This window comes from Phoenix dactylifera, chromosome 14 (assembly GCF_051530095.1).
Source record: "Phoenix dactylifera cultivar Ajwa chromosome 14, Ajwa_hap1_PhDact_Kaust_v1.1, whole genome shotgun sequence".
NCBI lineage: Eukaryota > Viridiplantae > Streptophyta > Magnoliopsida > Arecales > Arecaceae > Phoenix > Phoenix dactylifera.
Window position 1 is genome coordinate 16,559,810 of NC_143203.1, and position 12,503 is coordinate 16,572,312.

Genomic DNA, 12,503 nt, shown 5'->3' on the forward strand with positions numbered 1-12,503 from the left:
TCTTCTTCTCTAGAACCCTAGCCGCACAAAACAAGAGTCTCTCTCAAAATTATCCTTGAATATCTATCCTCCTAGGGCTCTCATGAGTCATATATATAGTCTCAAGATCTTCAGATGATCATAGCAGTCGAAACGCCACCAAAAACACCAAAAGAAAATCGTCCGTACGATTTTTCGCGAGCCTGAGTCGACTCGGCTGTGGTTCGAGTCGACTCTGGCACGTCTGGACAAAACTGGCACGATCTAGAGTCGACTCGACTGTAGCTCGAGTCGACTCGACTGTAGCTCGAGTCGACTCTGACAGTCGAGACAGAAACATGGTTTTCTCGGTCTTCTGGCCTTTCTCCTCCCGGGTCGACTCGACTGTTCCCCAGTCGACTCGACTGTTCCCGAGTCGACTCGACTGTTCCCGAGTCGACTCGACTGTAGCTCGAGTCGACTCCGATAGTCTGCCAGACAGAATTATGCAGAATTGATTCTCCTTCAATTCTCTTCATCACCAATGGTCTCCACATACCCCAACACCGTCTTCCTCCTCCTTCTCTGAGGTAAGCCTCCTCCTTCTCCTCCTCCTCCTCCTCCTCGTCCTCCTCCTATTCTTTGTTTTGTTCTTGTTTTTAACGCTCGCCCGGCCCCCTCTCCTCATACTCTCTCGGTCGATGCCCTAGCTGCGCGCCGACATCAAACTGATCTCACCTCCATCCCTAGCCTCGATCGGCGATCGAAGATTCCGCTTCTCCGCCGCCGTCGACCTCGCCGTCGTCTGAGGTAAGCCTCCTCCTCCTCCTCTTCCTCCTCCTCCTGTTTGTTTTCTTCTTGTCTTTAACGCTCGCCCGGCCCCCCTCCTCATCCTCTCTCGGTCGATGCCCTAGCTGCGCGCCGACATCAAACCTCCATCCCGAGCCCTAGCTACTCGGCCGTCGTCTGAGGTAAGTGATCCTCATGCTCTCTTTTAACATTTATTAATTGCATATTGATTGTTTAGTCCGAGCCTGGTACACCGAATGCATTTTGTTTTTCAGGCAGTATCAGGAATTTTCCCTAATTCTTGTAGGGAAAATTCTTCACCAGTTGAGGGAGATGCAGATACAAATCCCCTCTTCTTTTACATTTTTAATAGTAAAAGAAGAGCTGGCATAAGATCCTCCATTGTGCTGGAGTTGTTTGTATGCCTATATATTAGTTGTTGAAGTTTGAACTAGTCTCCTAACGGGAGTTGTTTAGACTAAACCTGAAGCCTTTTACACAAAACCCCTGCTCGGAGAAAATTGTACTAATGCAAGCAAATTTTGGCGCACGTCAGCTGCAGGAACTGATTAAGACTAAATATAAAGCCTTTGTAGTTTGTATATAATCCCCTTCTTAGAAAATTTTACATATAGATTTATATATATATGTCTGAAGCTGTATAGGACATGCAGACTTTATATTCAACCTGATAAATAGCTAGTTGAAAAGCAACACAACCAGCAGCATACATATCACTAAAACTTGTCAAACGTTGTGATGACAAGATCCTAAATTATAACTGCGGTATCAGTTCATGGATAATGGATGTTTGTTATACATTGCCTCCTCTTATATAATCTTTTTATGTGCAACATCCACTCAATGAAATGCTTTTCTTACATGGTAAGTTAAGGGAGATGTCAAGTTAGGTGTTGCATCTCAGATGTATGTATCTATGTATGTATGTATGCTTAGCTAGACTTGGCTATACTTGAGCGGATTTCTAGGTCTAAATCGGATGATGATAAGAGTCCCACATCGATAATCTAGGTATTGGATGTAATGCTACTGTTTGACCTATTTGGCACTTATAGCTTTAGGTATCAGAAAGAATCAAATTGATTATGATATTTTTTTCTTTTATTACACTATAGGCAAGTAGGGATCGATTGAGTTTTGTTTATCATAAAAAAAGAGCATGTTTTTGGCTTAGACTAGTTGTCACTGAATCATCTCCCATTTAGGTACTATTAATCACTGTAAGTTCCGGCTTTGCATCTGAAACCAAAGCTGAAACTAGACAATCATGTTAATGTCATTATTTGCTTCCACATGTCCCTTGAAGTTGGAACAACTTGAAGCGTAATCACTATTAAAATATTATTAAAATATTCTTTTTTGTGCATACTAGATTACAACATGCCACGAGGAAGACGTTTCAGAGATATTGAGTTTCAGCACACATCCGTGGGATCTACTTTTGATCGTTCCCAGCAGCCCGATGAGCCCCATACTCAGTCTGTGTCCCAGTCTGAGCACAAGCCACCTGCAAATTGTCCAGACACGGATGACGTGGATGTCCTGGGTAATTTGATTTAAAATCCTTTGCCTTTAAATCATTTGCCTTTAAAAAAGTACATTACATATGGCATATTTGATGATTTTGGATATTGGAAGTATTTTGACTTTTTTGGATGTATTCACATTAGACGTGTATGATTCATCCGCCGCGTAAATAAAAAAAAAAAAAAAGAGGGACCGAGCCTAATCAGAGCGGAACTCTAGTAGTAGCTACTTGCTTGTTGTTTGAATGCCCTAGTGTGAATGATTTCTATCATCTATATGGCCAAAATTTGCTAGTTTGCACTTTAATTTATTATTTATGTTAATTTCTGCAAAAGGAGGCTAGATATATGGATAAATTCTAATTGTTGCAGGAGGTCCCAACCCCTATTAAAACTTGTGAACTAGGTGATGTCCCAAGTCCCAACATGCAGTAACAGTCAATAACTCCTCTCTTCTAAGAAAGTTTCTTCTCTGTCTCTCTCTTTGTAAGAAGGAAAAAATAATAAAAGCTCCAACATTCTTCATAATTTTACATGCCGATGATACTTTTCTTTTTCCAAGTTATCTCAATGTTTCGTGCGGTTTGAGTTCACAACTAAAAATCCTTTTATGTACCACTTTCCCGTTTCAGAGATGAGTTGTTACAAGTATTTCTTTTTGACGTTAATTGTGCAATTCTTTTAATACTCAAAAGGTTATGTTCACGCTTCAATGTTTCGCTAACCTGTGATGTCAGGTTCTTACATTTGATTCTTTTAAGATGTAAGTTTTTCTTTATTACCTGTTTGTGTTTCAAGATGTTAAAAACAAACCAACTATAAGATAAGATCATTCCTTAATAATTATCAACCTGTCTAATCATGTCTTTTAATATATAGCTTTGGCATACAACTACTTAGAACATATGAGTCAATGGGGAAAAAGACACAGAAGTGTACTGAAGAAGACACAGTCATCTCTCGTTCTTCCAGATTCTGTAAATGAGTCATCTGTTTTCTCTAAATACAGATAACTGATATAAGAAGTTTGTGATGGTTCAAGTGATTCATAAATCTAACAGTTGAATCCAAAGGAAATGGAGTCAATGTCAGGAGCAGTTGGTAGAGAATTGTGGCATGCTAGCTCTTGTTAGAATTCCTGATAGAGTCTTGGAAAAGAAGTCCAGTACAAGATCTTACATGTTACATATTGTATCTCATTCAAAAACAGGCATTAATGTTCCACACAAAGGATATAAGAGTAAGTCATGGCAATTGGTTCAAGCTCCTATTCAGAAGATGGATAGGTAGATTGCAGAGACTACAGCAATGGTGAAGGTACCATCAAAATGGTTCTGATGCATGATTCCTCCAGATGCAGGGGTAGCATCAGTGGATGCTGATGTAGCTGCATACATGTGTTGACACAATTTTGATTTAGGAAATTACTCTGAAACTACTGTAAGCTGTAAGAGAGCATAAGTTTTATAAAGCTTAACCTTTAGTAGTGCCATTGAAGATAGAATAGTCTGGCGAGCTTGGAGATATATTTAGAAGTTCTGTCAAACATGTCAGAAACAAGAGAAAAGTGAGAAAGAAGATAGTATAATTTCTTTAGTCATAATTGACAACCAAGACTGGTTGTTTCATCTTGTTAATATGAATGACAAAATGATTTGATAATTTGTTTGAGAAAAAAGTGTCCATCATAATTAAACTCATATTATTAATTATTTTTACGAGTTCTAGTCTTTCTCTAAAATTAAACTCATATGTTATAGGTGTTAGTTAATCAATGTTTATGAACTAAAGAGCAAACCTGCCACTGATTATGAACTAAAGAGAATTGGGATGTGATTTGCTGGCACTGATTATATTTTCAAGAAAAGTAAGTTTAAGCTCAAAAGAATATGTTCATATTTTTATTCTTGCTTGTTGATTTTTTGAATGCTATAATTATAAGTCAAGGATGTTTCATTCGCTCTGATCAATTGCTCCTTGACTTATGAGTTCATTCCAGTTCTAACTATTTTGCTTTAAATCATTTGCTTTTAATGGCTAGATGTTCATTCGTTCTAATTATTTTAAATCATTTGCCTTTAATGGACTTCTTATTTTATAGATGGACTGGGGAGAGTGAGGAGAACACGAGGGCCCACTCGAGCACGGGACGTATGGAGCCTACCTGAGGATGAGAAGATTGTCGTCCATTGCAACGAACTAGGGCAGCCCATCAAGAATGCTGCAAGCATTTTATCCACTTTTTTAAGATCGGTTGCGCGGAAGGGACAATTATGTCCACTCAACTATACGAAATGGAACGAAATGCTTCCTTCGTATAAGGTTGAGCTTCTTAGAGTTGTTGAGGTAAAGAATTGAATTTGCTTACTATCTTTAATTATTTTTTGATTTAACATTGATATAACATTTTTGACTTTGATGTAGACAAAGTTTGTCCTTCCTGCAAATAGCCATGATTGGGTGCTGAAGTCCGTCAACCGCAAATAGAAAGAATATAAGGTGAAGCTAAAGGCGGATTGGAAGCACGAGGGCATGACTGAAGAGGAGGTGGCCCATGTTTGTCCTCCAGATGTAATCTCTCATCAGTGGAGGGAGCTTGTCCACTACTGGTTTTCCAAGAGAGCTCAGGTTGTGTATATTTTTTCAATACCTTAGATTGTATTTACTATTATTATAGATTAGAAATTTATACATTGTATAAATTACATTGTTTATTATTTTTGGGAAGACATATTCCAATATTGGTAGAGCTACTCGAGCATCACAGACTGTTCCTCACACTTCAGGCTCCATGAGTTATGCGAGGCGTAGAGCTGAATTCGTAAGCTTTTTTAAAACTCTTTAAATTTATCTTAAATTATTCTATCATATAGCATGTATACTCTTGAAATATACTTTTTGTTGTAGATGGATGATAATGGGAGGGAGCCTGGTAGGGTGGAGTTTTATAAGATGACTCACACCCACCGAGATGGCAGCTTTGTCTGGGAGGAGTCAAGAGATATAGTTGTATGTATTCATCTTTGGCTTGTTTCGTATTTTTTTTTTGGTTCTATTATTGGCATATATTAATCTGAATTTTTTTTTGAGAGATATAGGATAGGGCAACAAATCTTATTTCAGAGCGCGTCAGGGGGTCATCATCATCCAACGCGACCAATCATATTGAAGCTCAAGTGCTCGCTGAATTGATGGGCCTAGAGCATTATGGGCGAGTGAGGGGTTATGGCGTTGGAGTTACCCCCACTCAGTTATCTTCAGTGGGCACATATACAAGAAATGCTAGAGAATCTAGTAACACTGCAGAAGTTCGTCATCTTCAAGCAACTATTGAAGAGTTGAAGCAAAACCAAGCAAATTTGCAAGCTCAGCTTACGAATATTTCATCAATGTTACAACGATTTCTCCCTTCTCAGGTAAATAACTATATATATTTGAATACTTTACATATTATCAATTATTATATATGAGTTAATGTATCACATTATTCCTAACTTCTAAGGTTTCTCTTTTTTTTTTTTGTAGATTCCTGATACTTCAAACGCTTGTAGAGATGATGATGGAGCTGAATCTCGTCCCTGATACATTCTAGATTATCTTTTATGAGTTTGATATGTATATGTTTTTTATTTTTCAGAGTACATTGTAATTTGAAACTTTGTAAGCAAATTTTTAATCAGATATGACAATATTCACATTTCGAATGATCTGAGTGTTTGTATTAATGTATCGATGCAATACAAGTTCATATTGTTATAATGACTATTTTGTAATGTGCGTTTTATAATATGAATTGGGGTTTTTATTTTTTTAAAAAAAACAATTCCCGACGCTTTTAAGCGTCGGTAAAAGACCCCATGGCACAGCACCGGCATAAGGATATACCAACGCTTAAAAGCGTCGAGAAGTGACAACGCTAAAAAGCATCGGCGAAAATCCGGACGTAAACCGTGAGAATTTCATACCGTCGGGTTATTGCTGACGCAAATATCTGTTTTTGCCGATGCTAGATAAACGTCGGTAAATCTTGGTTTTTGCCGATGCTTTCGCCCTGCATCGGCAAAAACTATTTTCACTCTGGTATCTCCGACGTTTTGGCGACGTTTGGCGTTGCGTCGGTGGTACTTTAGCCGACGCTAAAAAGCGTCGCTAAAGGTCCAACAAAGCGTCGGGATAGCTACTTTTTCCTATAGTGGTTGTACCCATTTTGGGCCTTGTTGAGCCTTGTTCACTCTGTTGGACTGTATCCATAGTGGGCCGAGTTTGGGCCTTATTCATCCTATTGGGTTGTGCCCATTATGGGTCGTATATTTTTTGGGTCCTGTTGGACCCTATTCATTCTGTTGGGCCATGTCTATTGTGGGCCGAGTTAGGCCATGTTCATTCTTGTTGGGTTGTGCCCATTGTGGGCCGTATACCTTTTGGGCTCTGTTGGACCCTATTCACTCTGTTGGGCCGTGTCCATCATGGGCCAAGTTTGGGCCCTGTTCATCCTATTGGGCCGTGCTCATTGTGGGTTGTATACTTGTTGGGGCCTATTCACTTTGTTGGGTCGTGTCCACTGTAGGTCGTATTCATTTTGGGCCCTGCTCATCTATTGTGGGTTGTATTCCGTTTGGGCCCTGTTGGGCCCTATTTATCCATTGTGAGCCTAGTCTGTTCATTTTGGACCAGATTGATCCAGGCAACCCTGGCCAAATATCTCTTTCCGATTTTGGTCAAATTAGACTAGATAGGCCAAGCCTCTGATTGGACCAAACTATGTGGATCAAGCCCAAAAGCTTAACTAGTCTTGGATCGTGTATCTCTTTCTCTTTTTAAGCAAGCCCACATTCTACTAGGTCTAGACTTTTTCTCTGATGGTCGATCCAAACCACTCGGACCAATCCCAAGACTAGGATCAGACCAAATCCAGACCTAAGCTAAGATTCTCTCTCCTCTCCTTTTTTCTCTCTCTAAACATGCTTGGGGATCCTAGTGTAAGCCTTGTTATTCTTGTTGTTCAGATCCAAGTTGACCCAGTTTGGAGACCCTAAACCGCCCAGGCACCCGAACGGTAGACCGGCCATTACTTCAGTCCCAATTAGATTTGGCCGCTTTTGATCTTTACATGACCCATTGAATCCTCTTGGCTCAGACTGACCTAAGCCATCGGGCACTATTATCTGACCAACCTGATCTAGGGGCATGAGACAGTAGTATTTAATTTTGATTTCTGAAATGATATTAAAAATTAATAATATTTCAATGATATTAAACAGGTGTATCTGACACGTTTGTCTGAAGTGGGATTTAAAGCGAAAAGTGGTAAATAACTTAATACTTCAAAGTATATTTTTTCAAAGTACTTGGTTAAGTAATTATTAGTGGATTTAATTTTGATATATGCTTTGTAATTAGTTAAACGGATCAAGCATATTAATAATCATTTAAAAATTATGTTATATGTTATGATATCTAGAAAATGTAATTGGGCAAATTATGAAAAATCTATTTTGTATACATGTATGTATTCTCAACATGATTATAATCTGGCCCGACCAATGGAAATTATTCGTTGGCCCTATCAACTTGTAATCTGTGAGTAACCAGTTTCAACACCGCACTACCGGTGATTAGAATAGTGATTTTTGGACACCTTGCCATCAGTGATTAGAATAGTGATTTTTAGACACTTTGTCACTGGTGATTAGAATAGTAATTTTTGGACACCGTTGCCACCGGTGGTTAACAATGGTAGTTTTTGGCACTTTGTGCAACCCATGCCACTGGGTTACGTGGCCATAGCCTATTGATGTTGGAATTCTAGTATCAGAGTTTTTGTGAAAATGATAATAAGTTTCAAAAAGAAAAATATGCTATTTGTGATTTATTCTTCAGTCATTATTTTGTGTTTTGATTAAATATCTGGTGTGCTCTGACCCCACTCCGGGATGTTATGTTGCTTGCTGGGCTAGTGTAGCTCATTATCATATTTTTCTATTTTTTATATCCATATGTATGGACACCCGATCACTCGGGACTTAAGGAGCGCACTAAATTTCTGATGATTATTTCAGTTATTGGTATTTTAGATATACTAGTTAGAGTATTTGATTAATTTATGTTGACATATGGTATTTTGAAACTTAGAAGTTTGCTTTGAATAAATTATTGAAAAATAAATTTAAAAATTTGTCATTACTTTGATATGATCTGCAGCCGTGCATGCCTATTGTTGCCCAGTAGATACAGCCCAAGAGGGGGGAGGGTGAATTGGGTCTTTTAAAACTTTTCAACTACTTCTAAACTTTTCAGTTAATTAAGCTAAGTTGTATGGATGCATAGTGGAATTTAAACTTAGCAACAATTTGATTCTAATCTGATCAAGATTGAAACTATTAAGCAGCGGACTCAATAAACAATTAGTCTAAGTTTCCCAAGCATGCATTTCAATACAATGAATCTTAATGTAGTTTTATTAAATGAAACTTGATTAAACAATTTGAATATACTTGCAACTAAAGGATGCGCAGATAAGAGTTAAGCAAGCAATTCAATTAGACATTTATCTAAGTAAGTAAGTGAGGAAATTAAACAAAGAAGTATCACAACACGATAAAAGTATAGTGGTTCGGTGCTAACTGCACCTACATCTACTCCCCAAGCTCTCTTAAAAATTCCACTATAATCCTAAGACTACAGTTCGGTTGTTTTACAAGCTCACAACCTAACTTGTTATTTTTTCGAGATCACAACGAACCCAAGTTGGTTTTTACAGGCTCACCAACCCAAAACCTATCCCGATTGTTTTTCAGGTTCACAATCAACCTAGTTGGTTTTTCCAAAGGCTCACCAACCAAAACCTTATCCCCTTGATTCAATCTTTTGACTAAATCAAGTTACAAGATATCAGAATAGGAGTTCAAAACAAATACAACCTTCTCAAATAAGCAGATATAATAATATAAACAAATGGAGTAAAGAAAAGAAGCCCTCAAACAAGTTTTGCAGATGAAAGAACTCGACTTCTTTTTTACTTGACCCTCTTCTGATTTCGCATGAGGTAGAGGATCACTGAGGCAGCACACAGTTGGAGAGGAAAATTTGGGATTCACTCAGATGCTCTTCTTCTCTCTCTTTTGCTTTGAATGTCCCTTTTGTGCTTTTGAGAGGTTTCTCTTAAAATCTCTTTGAAATCTCTTTCCTATGTGTTCACTCCATCTTCTTCTTTTCTCCCCTTGCTCTTCTCTTGATTTTATAGCTTTGGATGGCGTGGGAACAAAGATCTAGCCGTTAGAGACAAAAATAGAGCTGTTGGAGTCAAAAAAAAAACTAGCCGTTATGCCTCCCATCGTGCTCGAGTCGACTTGGCTGAAGCAGGAGTCGACTCGTGAATAGAAGTCTGCTCGGCACTGTAGCTGGGGTCAGCTTGCACTGTAGTTGGAGTCAGCTCGAGAACTATAGCGCTGAAAACTACTTTCTGTCCTGCTAAGAGAGACGGCTCGAATGAAGTGGGAGTCGACTCGGCACTGTAACTAGAGTCGGCTCGTGAATAGTAGGAGTCGGCTCGAGCACTGTAGCGCTGAAAATCAACTCTCTGTCTTTTTCTGCGGGAGTCGGCTCGTGAAAAGTAGGAGTCGACTCGAGCACTGTTGCTTGAAACTCTAGGCCAGAGTCGACTCTGAACTTTCAGGAGTCGACTCGAGGACTGTTCTTTTGATTTTTTTCTTTGAATTTGCTCCTCCAACTTGAATCCTTTGAAGTTAAACCTTGGGCCAATGAAGTGTGGCTTTCTTCCAACTTTTCTTGAGAACTTTTGAGGCCTTCTTGCATTCTTCCAACTTGCTATATTCCTTACAAAATAATTTATCTTTCTTCTTGCAACAAAACCATTAGTAATTATACTTCAAGATTTTGTGATCATCAAAATCAATCTTTGGGTCAGCAATATCTCCCTTTTTGATGGTGACAAAACTTGGAGTATATGCAATATAAAATAGATTGTGTTCTAGAACTAATGCATAGCTAAGTTGCATTGAGTAGAAGATATGCATATTTAAAACATACTTCATGATAATGCTTTAGATTTAATCAGCTTAGCCCAATCAATACATTTCAATCTAAGCTGATTTATATTCTATTGAAAATATATAAAGCATTATGACACATAAAGCATTATTAGCATATACTCTTACTCAGATATTTCTCTCCCTTTTTGACAACATCAAAAAAGTTACAAAATAATGAAACATTAAGCGCAACGTAATAAATTAAACTTAGATGTTTCTCTCCCTTATCATACTCTAATTTTCAGTCAATGCATGTCGAATTATTGCAAGAATATGAATCATATAACTCGAGGCAATAATGTCAGAACAAGATTAATGAGCATAGATCAGAGCCAATTAATATGATTTCAGAGCAAATTATAATGAGAGCACATCGAATGTGATTCTAAAGATAGTTTTTAAATCAAGTGTAGGTGGAACCTTTTTCAAGTTAATTCAAGGAGTATCAAGACTAATATTTAAAGAAAGTACGAATGAAAATCCAACCTCGTTTCCCTTTTAAAGGCTTTCTTTTACTCCTTTAAAGAGAATAGCATCAAAATCAATTAAAATAAATTGGCACAAGATTGAAACTCTAAAGTGCATGCCAATAAGAACTCATTAGTAGATTCCAATATAAATTTTCTGTACTAAGACAGATGAAATCCTTCAAAACAAATAATTTACCAATTAAGTACAAATGAAAATTCAACTTTCAAAAGATATTCAATAAAGCACAAAGTTTGATACCAAAAATTTGCTTAAATTGGCATCAATTTTAAACCAATTAGACATTAAAAGTATACTAAAAGTCCTTTGTCAAATTTACATAGAGTAACCTTTAATGATTTAGTTTTAAGAACATTCATTTCTTCTTTCATTTATGTAAGCCTTTTAAGATCTATTCATGCTTTTCATATATCGACAACAATGATCATAAAATATTACGTTCCAAGCTGATTTTTTACTTTTATTTTTCTTTCCCTTTTGTATTAAATTAGAGGTACTTTAAGACAACAATTTGGTTCATGATTGATACACAGAATTTTTTAACCAAATAGCAAGCTTCAAGGTGTATCATAAAGATTTTCATATTTAAATTTCAGTTGATACATATGGGAGAGTATTAGAATCACTTCTTATTTAGTATTATTTTTCTCTCCTTTAGTCATGGATTTATGCGATTATGTTCCATATGATCTCTCCCCTTGAAATTTTCTTTCTCCTCCTTAATTGAGCATTCCATTTAAGAGTTTAGAATTTGAAGATAATTTTCAATAAAATATTCAAATTGTTAATCTTGAAAATATGTTTTCTACAAGTTTCACTATTGAGAGCATATTTCCATAAAGCTCAAGGTTTGAGATAAGAAAAGCTTTATAGAACTAAACTCAAGGTATAGGCCTATTATGTAACTAAGGCAAGTAAGACAATACAAGGAGGTTCATCAAAATCAATTCATAAAACATTTAAGGTATTCATCAAATGATCGTAACTTTTGGATAAGATACAGAATGTATTTAGATTGAATATCTAAAGCTCCCCCTCAAAAGATGCATTCTTCTTTAATCATTATTTTTTTTTTGTTGAATAATGATAAGCGTGAATAAAACTGAAATTCTATGATATCAAGAATGTAGAGTGATCTAGAATTATTCAAAATTTATAGGAATCACTCTTTTTAATCTTTCAAGAACAAGTTATGTTTTCTCTTAATCTTTGAGAAAATATATTGAAATATTAATCAGAAAATAATTTATTTGAAGCTCAATTTCTTTCAAAAGCAATTATATTTTTTTTCTTTTAAGAGTCATTGGAGTGAGTGAAAATATTTTTAGCTTTAGGAGCATTCACTCTCTTTTAAAAATAGCTTTTTCTTTTAGTGATGGAAGCAACAATCATGCAGAAAGGGATATAGAAGATCATTCAAGTGAATGTTTATAGAATTTAATTTCTTACTTATAGATTCACAGCAATGTGTATATGAAACACAATAAATCTTCTTAATTTCAAAATAAAATTATATATTTGGAAACATTTGTTCGCAATCAAGATCTTTGAAGGACACATCATTTAGACCAATTTTAGTACACTTATAAGATACAAAATGATATGTTTCGGATGCATATCAAGGCAATCAACCAAGGCATCAAAATTAATTCTATTTTTCTTAAGTTAA